Source organism: Octopus sinensis, unplaced genomic scaffold, assembly GCF_006345805.1.
Source record: "Octopus sinensis unplaced genomic scaffold, ASM634580v1 Contig19321, whole genome shotgun sequence".
In the NCBI taxonomy this organism is placed as follows: domain Eukaryota; kingdom Metazoa; phylum Mollusca; class Cephalopoda; order Octopoda; family Octopodidae; genus Octopus; species Octopus sinensis.
Window position 1 is genome coordinate 336,536 of NW_021836291.1, and position 17,226 is coordinate 353,761.

Genomic DNA, 17,226 nt, shown 5'->3' on the forward strand with positions numbered 1-17,226 from the left:
GTCTCCAAGTTCCGGCGTTATATAGGAGTATTGGCTTCACTATTGAATTGTATAGTCGTATCCGTGTTTTTGTGCTGAAACCCTGGGGTACACTATTGGGCAATAAGCGTGATCTTGAACTCTCGTTCCCGACGCACACTTTCCCACGACGTCCGCTCAAAAAATTCGCTATCCATAGCTTCATAGGTGTAGAAATTTTTGTACCAAATATCTTTTGAATTAGGATCTTTCTTGGGACGGAGTCAACGCTTTTTCAATGTCGATAGTGCATACAATCGATTTCTCCTGCAATTTCTTCTTTTGTGTCCCTTCATTTATGAAATCTGTTCGTGTGGTAAGGAAGGAGGTCGTTGACAATCCTTCCTTGAATCCATGTTGGAATGTAGATTGTGGGAGGAAAGGGCGAATATGTTTTAGGACCAGTTTTTCCAAGATTCTTGACAACACACATATAGGGATACTGGTCTATAGGAGCCGGGGTCGTTCTTCGGTCTTCCAGGTTTTAATATTGGCCGGATTTTTATAGTTTCCATAAGTTCGGTATAGAGTTCGTGATTAATGACGTGTTATAGATCGTGGTTAAAGCATTTAATGAAACAGGGCCCAAATGTTTTTAGTAGAATAAGTGGAATTCCATCCGGTCCACATGAGTTTGTTTTCTTCTGATTCGAGATTGTTTCAGACACCTCTTCAGAAGAAAATAAGTCGTTGGGGGCTTTTGGATGGCTTTGATTTTAATCTTGACTGTGAGTTCATTTTTATAGGAATATGACTAATCTTGACACAGTGTTTCATAAAATTGTTTAGATTGAGCTGGTATGTTTCTGTTTTACGCTCGTCAGGATTCTTCAAGCGTCTCAACATCGTCCCCATGGTCGAAATAGAGGCTTGTTTATTCATAGCTCTTGAGATTCGGCTGAGCTTCTTCCTTTGGACTTGGTTGGTATTATTCGTAATAAGCATGTTTAGAGCCCTGATTCGATCGATGATTCCTTTGGGTCGATACTTTCTTTTCTTGAGGCTGATTCTTTCTCTAATTAGTTTTTTCGTTCTTGAATCATATTTTGAGCTCCCACTTCTTATACATGCTCTTCTGATAATCAAATTCCTTGCATCTATGATAGTTTTGTTGAAGCTTTCCACTACTCTGTCCAAGGAAGAAAAATTCTCAGGGTGGAAATTCTGGAGTCTTGAATCGACGTAATTTACGAAAGCATTCCAATCTGCGTTTTCGTAATCATAGAGATAAGTTTGTTTCAGTATGGGATGTGGAGAACAGTTCATTCTCATTATCATTGAGTGGTGGTCACTTCGGAGATCATAGCGGACCGACCACTTGATGATAGGGGAAAGCCGAGGCGAGCAGATTGATAGATCTGGCGATGTCTTCGTGTCCTTAGAGTTGTAGGGTGTCCGAGTGTTCTTTTTCGGGTTGTTAAGGATTATTAACTTCTGCAATTGCGATACCAAAAAGTTTCCTCTGGCATCGGCAGTCTGATATCGGAACCAAGCGGGATGCTTCGCGTTCAGGTCTCCGCATAAAAGTAAGTTATCCAATTTACCAAGGCTTGACAGGTCAAAACGATAACCCTTCTTGCATGAACCTGGGGGAGGTACGTAGTCATTTGCGATTTCAAGTCTTCCGTAGGAGGTCATAAGTGGGATTCCAATTATTTTGGTGTTGGAGTCCTTCCTTAAGCTTATATACGGTAAGGGATTCTCAAAATATTTTATTCCTCTTTTTATAAGGGTCAGTAGACCCCCTCCATGCTCAGACTTGCGGTCACATCGTAGTGCATCATATCCAGGGTTGTTAGATTTAAATCATTTGATTTTAATCAACAATAAAAATCAATGATTTAAATCATTAAAAAAAATCAAAAAAAATCATTTAAATTTTTTTAAATGTCTGGAAGAAAGCGTGATTCTTTGTGGGCTTATTTTGATAAACGTATTATTCCTGGAAAGACCGGAAGCCGTGCCAGATGTCGTAATTGTGGGAAGGACATACAAGGTCTTGTATCTCGGATGAGGCAGCATCATTTATTATGTCGAAGTAATATTGATATCCCTGAAAAATGCCGAGACCTGAAAGCGAATTTCCTCCAAGGATGAAGGACCATTCATTAATCAATTTCGTAACTACGACGACTTCATCTAAGAAAGATTTGATGGATCTGCAACTCGCTAGATACATATTTTCTACAAACACTCCGTTTGCTGCTGTAGAACATCCCGAATTTGTCAAATTCGTCCAAATGCTTCTTCCTGGGTATCGTTTACCCTCTCGTCATCAAATTGGTGGTACATTACTTGATCATGTGTACGACCAAATACATGAAGACTGTCGACAAAGACTCCAGGACAAAACAGTGTCTATGATGTTGGACGGGTGGAGCAACATTCATAATGAACCCGTTATTTGTGTCTCGGTTGTGACATCAGATGGGGAAAATTATCTCATTGACACTGTGGACACTTCTGGATATAGCCACACTGCGGAATATCTTCAATCTGTTGCTTTAGCCTCCGCACAATTGGCTGAACAACGGTTTGGATGTAAAATCGGCAGTCTTGTAACGGATAATGCTGCCAACATGACTAAAATGAGACGGATAATGATGGAAGATGGCAATGAAATAATTACTTATGGTTGCTCGGCACATTATCTCAACCTTCTTGTGAAGGATGTCGAGTAGCGGACGTTAAGGAACTATTGTAACAATCAATAAATATTTCCGAAACGTCCATCTTCCAGCTGCATGGTACAAATCTAATGGAGGAAAAAAACTCGTTCTTCCGATTGATGTACGGTGGAACACTTTATCAGACTGTTTTCAATCTTATCTGGATAATTGGTCTATTATTTTGAGAACTTGTGAGGAACACAGAACGGATATTGATACAGAGATTTTTTCCAAGGTCCAAAATATTTCCCTAAAACGACGCGTTGAAGAATATCTGATGCTTATTAAACCAATTGCTGTCGCTTTAGATAAAATTCAGAATGATTCTACCACGATTAGTCATGCTGTAGAAATTTGGAAAGAACTTGAACAGACATATATTGACAATGGATGTACGAATATTTTAGGAAAAGTGAGAATTCGAGCAAAACAAGCATTAACACCTTTCCACTTACTTGCGAATTTGATCGACCCGACATGTAGTGGGAAATCTCTTTCAAATGTTGAGATTGACATTGCATTGAGTTATTGTGCTCAAAATTATGAATATGCACTTCCGACTCTGATTAATTTCAGAGCAAAAGCTGATCCATTTAAACAATACATGTTTGCTCCGAATTTATTGAGTAAAGTATCACCTATAGCTTGGTGGGAGTCGAATTCATACCAGTTACCTTCACAAGTAATTTCACTATGCAAAAAAATTCTTGGAGCAGTTGCTTCGACAGGTGGAATAGAAAGAATCTTTTCAACATTCGGATTTCTACATTCAAATGTACGCAATAGGCTGGGGATCGAAAAAGCAGCCAAACTTGTTTCCATTTACAAGCTTTTAAATAAATAAAAACGATTTCCATTGTTTTTTATTTTAGTTCGCTTTGAAATATTTTTTTATTTATTAACCCGAAGACCACAAAGAAAGAAAGCGTAATGCAAACTAGTTAAGTGATCCCGGTGGACATAAGGAACTACGATAGATCGTTCTGCGTGGCCGTTTTTCAGTGTTTATGTACAAAGAGAGAGGTTCTCTGATAAGCCAGGTGGAAAGGGTCGTTTTGAAATAAAGATCATTTAATTCAAAAAAATCTGATTTAAATCAAAAAAATCGTGATTAAATCAAAAAAATCAGATTTTTTGATTTTTTTTGAAAAAATCATGATTTTTAAACAACCCTGATCATATCCAGCAAAAAGAGGAGTGATCCCGAATTCTCCCCAGATTTGTTTCTAGCGATACAACTGTTCTTCTTGAATGCCGAGGTATCCGTCTGCAGAGAAATTCAACTGGGGTGTTTTTTATGACAAATTCGAATTCTTCTGTTTTGATCAACCTTCCTCTGAATTGATTTTCTGGCTTCTTGCAGAAATTAAGAATACCCCGCCCGTCATTTAAAGCCGTTTTCTTGGATGCCAGATCGGAACATACCATATCGGTTAATTGTTTGCAATTGTTCCTCTGAGAAAGTCAATCGGCTTTATCCTTGAAGAGGAAAGGGCGAATCTCAAGCGGAGCAGCAACACTCTACGGCTAAAGAGATTATTGATTGTATATTTTCTTGATATAGGCTTTGAGTGGACACTTTTTTAAAATTGCCTTCGGTCATTTCAGAGACCCGTGGTTAGTACTTTCTCCGCATCATCAAATAACTTGATTAAATATTCTGAAATTACAAGGAGAATCTGCTGGTTATGCATGTATAAAATACAATCGTCCCCAGTAAATAACCTGAGTCTTCTTTTAGATCTTTTTTTTGTAGTAAATAACTGGAACTTTAATGGAAACGCAGACAAAAAATTAGCTGATAACCAGTCACATGTCGGATTGAGGAAGGAACTAAACAACTGCCATAGACAAGAAGGAAATTTATCTCTTGAGCGATAAACAGATCATCCGCATATGATAAAATAATATCCTTATACCAATAATTTGATAAGTCGTGTAGAAATAGGTTAAAATAGAGAGAATAAAGGATAGTCTCAATAAATCCCATTGGGGGGCAATCTTGATTTTGACGTAGTTCTTTCTATAGTCTTTTCCACGACGACCAGTTAGAAAATTTTATAGAAATTAATGTCAGCCAAAAAGTGAAAAACTTGATTAAAAAACCAAACAGATTATTTATAATTCTAGTTACAAAAAAGTTTGATTTTCCGATAAAATCTCATTCAAATCAAATAATTTCAAGTAAATAAAGAATAAAATTAATTAAAATCAAGAACAAAAGTAAAGAGAACAGACAAGTAAACTAGATAGGGTTGATCTTAAAGTGGAGTCGAACCAACGAAAACACAAAAGTCCTCAAGTTCTGAACGAGATCGTAAAAAATCCGAATTCCTTCCATTTCGGAACTACACATAATCACAACCAAAAACCCCAATGATTTCTCCATTTCTACAATTGAACCGATCTTCGAAGTGACAAAAGAAACGTGTCGATCACCCAAAACTATTTCCAATTCCTTGATATTTGGAATTTTTAAGAAAAACCTGTTTTCCGTCAGAATTTGGCTCAGGCCACTGAGAATCGGACTCTGATAGGATCTCGGAGTCTTCAAGGATTCTTGCCAGTTCGTCGAGGACTTGAGGGGATATGTATGACTATGGATTATATATAAACATCAAAACATCTTTGCGGATCATAATGTCGTTTTTGTAATTACTGTTGTTAACATATTGAAAATGACCTAAGATTCATAAATATTGAAATATATTTTCAACCATTTGGATTAAATGTAAATTCAAGAAATTCATGACCATATTGTCCACGATGTCCAACGTAATATCTTAGAAAGACTTCCGATTTTGACATTGCCACACAAGAATTAATCAAACTCTCTCGTTTATTTAATAAATAATTATTATCTTTAATTATTTTTAAATAATTTAATATATAAATCATTTAAAATTTGTTTCAAAAATTTTAATGATTTTATAAAATTAGTAACGATGCCGACTTTGGTTTGAATAACAAAGATGCTCTAATCCAGGGGTGTCAAACATGCGGCCCTCAGCGTATTTTGCCAAACATAAGTGCGGTCTGATTTAATGGCTATAAAATGCAAAAAATTATTTTTATTTTTTTACATTTAATTAAAAATTTTAATTGTATTTTTAAAGAATACAACCTAAAGACCCATTATCAATCTAATGATCTATCATACAATTATTTCGAAGGTATTAAGTTGTTTATTAACCAAGAAGGTCCAATGCGTGTTTCAAAGCTAAATGAATTGCGAAAAAAATTATCTGCGTTACAAACTCATTTCACACAAAATCATAATCGAAGTACTGCATTAGTCAGTAAACTATATCAGAGGTCATCCCCTCAACCACCGGCAGTTTAGTATACTGCTGACAGATATGAATAATCAGTTCAGCGACATTCCTTTTTATACTCCAGTCCGCTGGTTATCACTTCACAAAGTTGTTAAAAGATTTTATTTGTTGAGATCGGAAATAATTTTATTTATGGAGATGAAAGGGCAAAACACAGACGGAATGAAAAGTCAATCTTGAAACAAAGATTTGGCATTTGCAGTGAAAATTACCACATATATGAACGACCTTAATTTAGAATTGCAGGGTAAAGACAAGCTCATAACTCAGTTGTCAGATCATATCAAGTGTTTTATTTTGAAAATAAAATTATGGAAGTTTCAGCTATTAAATGAAGATTTATCTCATTTTCCTACGTGCAAAGAGCTCAGGAGTACTGTTGATGCACATAATGTAATGAATTTTTCTCAGTATTAAAGACAATTAGAATCGTTGTTAAATGAATTTCAAGAAAGATTTAACGATTTTTCGTCTTTTGAACAACAATTTTCATTATTCGCATCACCATTCTCTTTTAATGTTTCCAATGCAGATGAAAGTTTACAAATGGAACTATTGGAAATCCAATCAGATTCTATATTTAAAGCTAAATATTTGGAGGTTGGAATACCTGCTTTCTTTTCATATCTTTCTGGAAAGTTTAACAACTTTAAAAAGTTTGCAACAAAAATCATTGCTATGTTTGGTTCGACATATGTGTGTGAACAGCTTTTTTATTTATGAAAATGACAAAAACTGCTCAAAGAACAAGACTAACTGATAAACATTTATCCTCTTTAATAAAAGTCGGAACTACACGAATAGCTCAGCCTGACATATCAAAAATTGTATCTAAAAAAAGATGTCAATCCTCTGGAAGCAGCTCTTACAAAAATTAAAGGGCGATAATTGAATAATTTAGTTTCTCTTATTTTTGTTATTCATCATAATAAATATCAGAACTAATCTTCTTTTAATGAGAAATTATTATAAATGCGGCCCTCGAGGCGAAATTTTTACAAAATGCGGCCCTCAAAGCGAAATGAGTTTGACACCCCTACTCTAATCAATCTTCTAAACAATTTTCCGAGAACATTTAATAACTGATTCCGCACAATCAACACTTCTTAGAACAAATACACCGAGATAAAACGTATGTACATCAGAGTTGGTGAAAAAGTGAAGACATTGCCCACAGAAAGTTTCTGGCTACTGCGGTTTTAAGCAGAATACGCAGAGCATGGCTCCATGCTCGGCCTGTAGATCGTTTATTCTGATCAAGGCTTTATAATGCCTTCGTGAAACCTGTTCTATTTTATAATTCCCTAATATGGGGGATTTTGAATACTGAACTAAAGACCATAGACTCTTTTTACCCCAAGCACCTGTGCCTTCCACACGGAATTTACTGAAATCAATAATCAGTCACTCTACAAACACATACACCGGTGATTGCAGAAATTGTGGCAGGATCCTGGAAATTGTTTGGCCGCATCTTGAGACTGTGCCCAGCCATTCCTGCTAATTTCGCTATGAATGAATACTTAATGGATTATGGCAATAAATGTCGCAGACGACTAAGATTTACCCCTTCGGGAGTCCCCACATTTAAGCTTTCTTCCAATTTTAGTAAGATCCTTATTTAGAGCAACAGGGAGAGTGAATCCAGGTCTTTCAGTAAAACGATGTTCTGTTTTCATTGTTAAAGTATTTGTTCATCGTTATGCTTGCAGGAATGTTTATATTTATTCTTAGTACATGTTCAAATAGCCGCCATTTTGATTGAATAATTTGGGTGCTTATTGGAACTGATTGTGTCGTAGAGTACAATTTATTGTTTGAAATCTTCTTTGGCAAATCTAGACCAAGTAAATTGTGTAATAGCTTTCGATGAAATATGTCATTTTTTTGAGTTCTAACTCTGTAACTCCTTATGTGCTAGTTTTACATGAATACCGGCTATATTTAAGTTGTATAGTCTTATTTGCAGATTTTTTTGATTCTTTTCCGTTGAATCTATATTTGTTGAATTTTTCTATACATTCCAGTCGCTAGGACTCGTTTATACATCATTTTCTCACTATCACCAAATAAGAATCCCTATTTCATTTTTTTCTTCCAGTTTTCATCAATATATTTTAATTCCCGAAGTGGACCCCGCCAACATAATTGACGTTGCGTTGCCTCTCACGATAGCAACGGAAATCAACTGGAGAAGCCACCGGGTCTCACGTGTGTCGTGGCTTTTTAATGTGGCTAAGCGTCCAAGCTTCTTTAGGAAGCGAAGCGATTTCCCACTTATTCCTCCAGTTGTCTCGACCACAATCGGACAGAACACAAATCGATCTCGCAGGGCTTCATATTTTCTCTCCTTTGCCCTCATCGTTTTTTCCGCGGCATACAGTCTGTCCACTGCGCTCCCGGCAATGTTGGACGGGCAGAGAATGTCCACACAGGTTGCGTCCCAGACTAGGGGTTTCCCCTCTTCAAATGAGAAAATTGTGATCCCATCAGGACGTTTTCCATCTCCTCAGTCAAGCCCGACCGGTTCAAATACGGCTGGGTATCCTGCAGACTCCAGGGCTCGCTTGAGATGTATGGTTATCCGGATATTTTTGTGACAATTTCGTTGATCGCCTTGTGTCTTGGGAATCGTCCTGCACTTCTTCGACAAGAGAGAGCATGGTGTCCATAACAATCGACGGTGGCCTCACACCGGCATTTGTGAGTCCGGCAAATCTCCAGTCCAAGTCTGGTGCTGATGCCAATGCGGACAGTATTGTCGTCAAGGTGGGTTCCGACACTATCAACGGGGAGTGCATTGATCCAAGATTCACTCGATTCGCATCTTCCAGTCACTAGACAGGCACGTCTGTGTTGGTTTGATTGGTTCAGAAGCCTCTCGTATTTATCCTCGCAGATGGTCTTGTAACGATTTTTCTGCTCAGGCATCATCCCTCTCGAATGCTCCATCTCTGTGATTTCAAATGATTCAGTTTGGAGTTGGAGAATCATCCTGATCAGCAGTTGGCTGGAGTCCAAAGAGGATATGCGGGGCAAGCCAGATCATTCGGAGAAGGGATACCCAGTCCGCCCAGGTTAACGGGTAGGGTCGCTTGGTCCCACCCTTGGTCTTCGAATTTCACATTCGTAATGCGTTCAATTGTGATCCGAAAGAGACAATCGATATTGTCGAGCTGTTGCGTTTTCAGGTAGCAGGGTGCACCCCGAAGAACGTAAGCGGAAATCCAAAATTGATAACTTCGCACTTATTGGTGTTCAGGGTTAGGCATAGGGATTCCAATTGGGCTATCAGACTTTTAAGGCAATCTAGCACATCCTTCGGCTGGCCGCCCATTGTGCAATCATCCAAATACCATACCTTCAGAGGAGTCGAACAATATTTGGTGACACGGGCAATTCCCAGGCTAAACAAGGCAGGGCCCAATGGGTCTCCTTGTTGGACTCCAGAACACAATGGGATGTGATATTGGCCGTGCACCAAACTCGATGGTTTTCCATAAGAACTATGAATATAGCTGTACACTGATGGGTAATGTGTGGGGCAATCCTCCAGAATTGTATCACGTCGTATCGAGTTGAAGACGTTTTTAATGTCGATTTTGACGATTACAAAAGGAGTGTCTCGTTCTTTTCAGTGAATCTTCGGACAGCATGGACTGCCGCCTCACAACCCCCCGGTGAACCGACCCCAAATTGGGCTGGTTGTAATTGTGTTATCAACGTAGGCAGGATTGCTCTGCCAACAAGCTTTGAGGCCAAACGACGAAAGACCAGGCCAACAGCAATAGGGCGTACTCCCCCTCCCTTCTTGTCGAATGCGATTAGCTTGGCAGAGAAAATTACATGTCGAATTGTTTCTGGTAGTGTCCCTGATAGCATCCTGTTCATTAGTTTGGTGATAGCCAGCACAAGCCGGACCCCAGAATTGCCCGTGTTGCGACCAATAAGATCTTTGAGGTGGCCCGGACGGAGCCCATCTAGTCCACCACTGCTGCTCGGTACAAAGGAGAGAATCCCATCTTTTACGTCTTCTTCGGAGACAAGTAGATTGGGTAATTGTCCTGGGCAAGGAGCAATCCGATGATCGTCTGGGGGACTTGGGTGACGATCAACAAGTGATGCGTAGGACTGTTCAGACGGCTCAATTATACGGTGTTGGTCTGCCAGAGTCCTCACAGCAGCACGTATTCCACCTTCCAAAAGTTTTCGACGGATCGCATTTCGTAGTCTCTGAGTGTCAGAGATAGGCTTCTCAAAAAAATTAAACTAATTAGACACATTAATGAGAAATGTGATTCCTCAAAGACAGCGAACTTTGTTGTATTGAAGTAGATCAATATACTCGTTGTTGGTTTCGTTTAACAACTCTTTAAATAGCCGATGATTAAGTCCCTTAAATATATAATATATTACTCTTGATATAATGAAGTTAGTAATCTTTATGACCAATTCCATCACTTCTAAAATTTCTTTCGGAAACGTTTGCGCAGAGAGTGCTTCTAGGTGGATAATACAATGTAGAGTAATCACTTCATGATCAATTCACCTTTTAATTAAAGTTATAAATCCCTTTCTCGATCCCAGCATGCTTGCAGCACCGTCAGTTGAAATTGAAACGATTTTATTAAGAGGAATATAATTCGTTTCAAAATATTCTACGACTGCGCCAACAAGATCTTCACCACGGGTTTAGAGGCAATAATGGCAAAAGTTCTTGCCTCAAGAAACCTCGAGACACATAACGAACAAACAGAGACACCTAAGTATGACATGAACAATGATACTTGTGCAATGTCATTTATATCACATGATTCATTTATTGCTATTGAAATTGAATTAGACAATTTCATGTCAGAAACTTGTTGAACAGATACATTCGAAGACATCTTAAAAGTCCTGTCGGCTACTATTTTCGCAGATAAAAGGTATATTCATTATCTTATTCACGATTTCTGCCTTATTTGAAAAATCGTGAAAAAGTTCTTCAGAGGTTTTAATGAAACATGCCTTTATAAATTCGCCATCGGTAAATGGTTTTCCCCTTTATGCGATCTCGTGGCATATCAAAAAACAGGCAATATTTGCAATCCTGGCATTGTGATGCCAATATTTAAAACCGGAATTCTCAATTTGATTATTCTTTGCAAGTTCTTCTACAGCTTTCTTTCGCAAATCACCAATTGGATATTTTTTTGCAAAATTTGAGTGTTTTGTGTTAAAGTGTCTCTCTAAATTTGACTTTTTATTTTGATTCAAAGTTTCCTGGCAAATGAGACATTTCGGTAGTTGTTCTGAATTAGACGTGAATGCAAAAGTTTCAGTCCATTTTAATTGGAAATGTCGCGCATTATCGATTTTTTATTAATTTTGTTTTTGCTAGGCATATATCGATGTAACACAAAAATTAATGTTAAACGTGAAAAGATTTTTTATTATTAACAAAACAAAAAAAATAGTTAAAAATGAAAGAGCCTACTTAAGAGTTAAAGAGCCTCTAAAGGCTCGCGAGCCCGCTTTTGCCGACCCCTGGTCTAGTGGAACATGTTTGGAAGGGTAGCGTATGGGAGAGTTTGTCGCATTCTCTGGTTGGAGACATGCCCGACAATGCCAATCAGAAATGAGTGCCAGGGCTCTTTTAGTCATTCCGGCACAGGACATGTGGAAGCCACACGAGCAGGCCGTGCAATGAATCATCCTCTTTCTTTTGTTCATCGTGTTGCATTTTTTGCAGATCTCATCTTCTTTTGCAGTTTCTTGCATGTACTTTTCCGATTTTTCCTTTCTTTTTTTTCTTATTTTTTCTTTTTCTTCACACCACAACAGCGCCTGTTAATTATAGTGTTTATAATTATAGTGTTTAATGGCTTCTCCAGTTGATCTCCGTTGCTATCGTGAGAGGCAACGCAACGTCAATTATGTTGGCGGGGTCCACTTCGGATAGATGGCTTTGTTAACTTCTAGTAAATACCAGTTTCTTCCTTTTTTTCGAATTAAATCTTTTAATTCCCGTGTCTTTCTTAATGTTCGTAGTAATATAACTGGTCTTAATTTTTTAGCGGTCAATTGCTCTTTTCCGGTTTATGCTAAGGAATTAAAATTTCATCATAAAGTTTCAAAGATGAATATGAGTGGGATTATAACTTTTTTATGCTTCTAAGCAATGCGTCATAATAATGAACCATCGAGACTATATTCGAGTTTTTGTTACAACCCGGCTGTCATTATAGCAAAAAGATTTTTTTCCAATAGACAAACGGTTTTGAAGGCCAGAATTACTTTACTTAAGTCATGAGAGTTTACCTGAATTTAGTTGCTCCGCTGATCCAAAAGGCTTTTAATTGAAATTGAATTTGAACGTCAATACTCACCCTAACGTGTTTTTTAATTCTAAAAGGCATTCCATACTGATATCCGATCAGGACGTCCATCAGGCAAAAACTATATACTGCTCTATAGCGATGTGTCATAAACGGATACAAATAGGCTGACTTAACAGAGTAAACAAACCTATCTGATCCGGTTCCAAAACGGGAGATCAATAAACATTAACCCTACCCCTTGTAATTAATTGATATTCGGAATAGAATTTTCTGCACTTGCTCATTTTTTACCAAGTTTTGCGTAATCTTGCTCACTCTCTATTCACTTATAAATAAATGTCCGATAATAAAACACAATTGCATATTAATAAAGTGACAGGTTATTAAATAGTAAAATTGCTTCAATTCTGAATACTCCCTCTTCGTTGGTCACATAATAAGGATGATATGTTCTCTCAATAAATATCCAAGAATTGCCTTCCTTTTTCCAAATAATATAGTAATCCACATTGCATATGTCTTGAAAGACTAGGAGATAACCACCCTTTTCCAATAAATCCATGCGGAATGAAACATCCTGAGTAGACCGATCGTAGCAAAGAGGAGATTCGCCATTCTTAAATACCTGACTTGATTAAACCATATCCAATTACTGCAAGACGCGACAGCAAAAACGTCGAGATGCCTCCTTTTTCAGCAATCGTTGGATTGAACAGAATGGAGACCAATTGAGGATATCCTTCCGATGTACGAGCTACAAAAATCCTACTAATAAGTACTAAATCTACTTTCTAGTCCAGAAACGATCAATTAATGCATCCTCATGGACATCTACACTCACAAATTGGCCTGTCGTCGTCTTGACTTGAAGTTGTATGTCGTGAGGGAATGTCACGTCGTGCCAATACTGAAATATAATTCTAATCTCAGAGGACTCGCAGGATATAGAAAGAATGTCCCTGACATAACAACTGACTGACTGTACTTGCAAATCGGCTCATCGGAAAAGGGAACTTGGAAGCTCAAACAACCTCCACCCAACCAGCCTGCCTTGTCGGAATATGTGACAGATACAACATTCAAATTATCCCCAGCAATCGTTCGACAACTATTCAACTGCAGTTCCTGAAGACCAATGTCGTACCAACAAGTATCCCCCACTTTCTAAAATTACTAGCACATGACACTTGTCCAAAATAGAAAGTACATGAACCCACTCCCCGACAGAAAGTGGTATCAAATGGCAGTCTGTATTCCCTATGCTCGACCAAGTCCCCCAATGATTCCCAAAAACTGAGAATATAAAAAGTGCCATACAGTGCCTCTATGTCATAATAAATGTTCTCATTCCCAAAATTTTCCCATGTCCAGCCCGGGGCGAAGAGTGCTACGTTCAGCTCATTTCGGATCACCATTTTTACAGCCAAATATATAAAAGACTCAATAAACCTCAAATATATCAAATCCGGCACCCCCAACTCGACTATCACGACCAAACACGTCAATTCCTACAAATATTCTGTCAACAAAATCCGCATAGTTTTTTGTCATTGAGGTCATGTGCTTCTCTTCCCACCAGTAATTAGTAAACATATAAGCTCCAGTGTCCCTTATGAATATTCTGGAATTGAAATTGATAAATCAGGACTCGTTGTGGCGATTGAGTTCATTCTGCCATAAAAGTTGTCCTCCAACCACAATGGAGTCATACCACACCACAATTGGATTTTCTACCACTGCCCTCAGTCGTGTATTAAGCAATTTAAGCATTTGAACAATCCGTGATATGTGGGAAGGCTGAGTAGTTACAATTTGATTACCAATATGTTATTCTCAATGTTAATGAGCCATCCACTTAGGCCAAACTCCTCTGCAATGGCCACCAATTGGTCAACAATTGACTCCACTATTTCCTCATCTGAGAACATGAAGGAACAAAAGGCAGTCCCCCAGTCTCCTTCTGTGATTACTGTCCCTACACAATGTCCCTCAGGGATCACCTAATATAGGGACACCGTTCTTATAAGCACATTTGCTCCAGGAAAGAGGAGGAATTGTAACAAAATGATGACTGAAGTACACGAATACGTCCACCAGATACCAGTTAAAGAAAGAATAGCCACTCCTTCCAGCGCCAAAATAAAATCTGGTCTAATTATAGTCATTGGAACTTGTCGTCGAGGTATCCGCCATTCATATCATGACAGAATAACACTTTTCCTTTCTTTTTTGATTTCCAGTTTGAGAATTGAAGTTTGCTGAATAATTTGGTGGAAGTGGATTTCCAGTTTAACAGTTCCTGGACTGATTTAAGAGGATTAGTTTGGAAATCACAGGTCATCAAAAATATTTTATTAAGATAAGTAAATATTGAAAAAATAATATATTAAAATTATTCATTCTCCTTATTTTGAATCACCGTTTTCAAATTTCGCAGTTCTTCTATAAGCATTCGATTCTGCGTCTCCAAAAGTTTAACTCTCTGTTCCAGGCACTGCACGTACTCCTTTTTCTTCCGTCTACATTCCCTGGCTGCTTCCCTATATCCGTCCATCTCTGTCACAAAAAAACCTGTTTTTGACTAATCGAAGTTGCTGTTTTCTATGTACATCAGAAACATTCTGATTGTTGCCATAAAAAGCAGGAGGGCTGTCGTGGAAAGGAACTGTCTCATACATTTTGTGAGTTCTGGGTTGAATCATTTCTGGTCTGTTAACTATATTAAGGTCTAATAATATGAACTAATACCTTCATAATTCCCCGACAAGGAATGCTGTTGAGAACTACTATTGAGTCGGGAAATGTTCATTTGATAAATTTGGTCATTTATATATAAAGACTGGTCACTGTGGGGTGTAGTGACTGTTGTAGTGAAATCTGAATTTGGATGGTATACTGTATCTGTGTAGGATTCCTCCATCTCAAATCAAAAGATTAAAAACGACACCTTAACATTTTAATTAAATCATATCAACCCACGGGATTTGTGATTGCGTGTATCGCACTTTATAGTTTAATTAATGTCGTTATCTCCATGTAAACCACTCAATATATTGATTTACTATTAAAAATCAAATAATTAGGTTTTTAGTTAATCTAATATAGAATCTTAGATTTGGTTGGATTTGAAAATTTTGAAATTTGTGGACTGAATTAAAGAAGGCAGGCAATGAACAGAATTTAACACGACTTAATTGATGTTACTAAGAAACGTAGATGATCAAAAATCAGAGAAATTTTCTAATCTTGATTATCTGACTATAGTGTTAGATAAGTTCAAATTTATTTATTAAATCACCAAGACCTCGCTAAAAACCGAACAAACGTCACGTGATCCAGATGCACTCAACCAGGGACCTAATCCTCGCTCGGTGATCTTTCCACGAGCCCACACAAGATCGCACTGGGCGGCAGGCCGTTTTTGGCGGAGCATTCGCAGGTTCAGCTTGATGAGGTCTTCCAGAGAAGTTGGACTCGGAAACTATAAAGTCATGAAAATTTAGTCCTAAAGTTGAAACTCTCTTTAAATACATAGTTTTTAAGAATTAAATACTGGATTCAATCATCATTATTAATAAAATAAAACAAATTAATTGCCTATGTAAATCCAGAGGCCTCAAAGTGAAAAGAGGATGGCACTCCACCCACCTTCTTCCATTCTTCCTCCTCTTTTCTGGCATTGTAAACCTCCGAGAAGGCGCAGTTCAGTGCCCCTCGCTGACTAAATGTCAGGAAAGAACTGGATTGGGGAGCATTAAACGAGATATTCTCCAGAGTCGTCTGAAGAACATTTTACTGCATATAAGCCTGTACAATAGCGGTTCTCAACCGTGGTCCCCACGAATTTTTACAAAATAAAAATATATTGAAGTTAAAACTTATGAAATTGATTTACTTAGCATGGTTTGTCATTCTAAGAACATAACATTATCTGACGATTCACTGCAAAAAAAGCAGGCAGACTGTTGATCATCTAGCCACGCGGTTTGGTAGGATGCTAAACAGTGATTATTTCCGAAGACACAACGAAGTGGTAAAGTGTATTCATCTCCACTAGTGTCGAATGTATGGAAATAAACGAAACAGGAAATTGAAAGGACATTCGGTTGTGTCAATAATCTCAACCCAAAATGTTGAAATCAGAGTTGACACGTCAATTATGACTGAAACGAAAGTTCAATTCAATAAACCTGATATTTTCGTTTATGACAAGAGGAAAAGAGAAATTCATTTAATCGAAGTGGGAGTTACCTCGCAAGACCGTTTAAAGCAAGTTGAAGTGGATAAATTTCACAAATACGACCTCCCTGCAAACGAACTGTCGGTTCTCTATTAAGCAAAAGTGAAGATTATTCCAATTGTCTTGACATGGGATGGAGTTGTCTCAAAGTTCTTAAAAAGTCATATGGACAAGTTATCCATTGAAGAAGGAACGAGGACATACATCCAGTCCGTTTTGCTGAAGAGGACACTAGAGAGTATGCTTATCGAGCACAGACATGTGATAAAGGTAGACAACGAGGAGTACGCCTCTGCCGCCAATCAACTTGCGGAGCTGGCATGTCGTGAGGACACTCAGCTAAACAATTACTTTGACGCAGAAATGAAAAATGATGAGAATTTTGTTGCAAACTCTTCTTCCAAGCAAAGAAGAAAAATCACTGACGATCTGAATTCTTAAATAATTTAAGATAGAATTTACATAATTAGTTCAACATACTTATTAGAGGCTTCCAACCTAATATCTTTAAATTTCCTCTTCCATTTGGGCAATATACGCTTTTGAGTTGGAAACAAGATGAGCCTTTCCTCCAGGTTTTACAGCTTTTAATACATCTCTCATGAAAGAAGTCTGAATAAGTCAATGTTTAGCATGGCAAT

At 37.8% G+C, this 17,226-nt stretch overlaps 1 pseudogene; it reads right to left on the reverse strand.

Moving 5' to 3' along the window:
* Positions 1-4,927: 4,927 nt before the first annotated feature.
* LOC115232115 lies at positions 4,928-5,522 on the reverse strand (annotated as a pseudogene).
* Between the last annotated feature and the right edge of the window lie 11,704 nt (positions 5,523-17,226).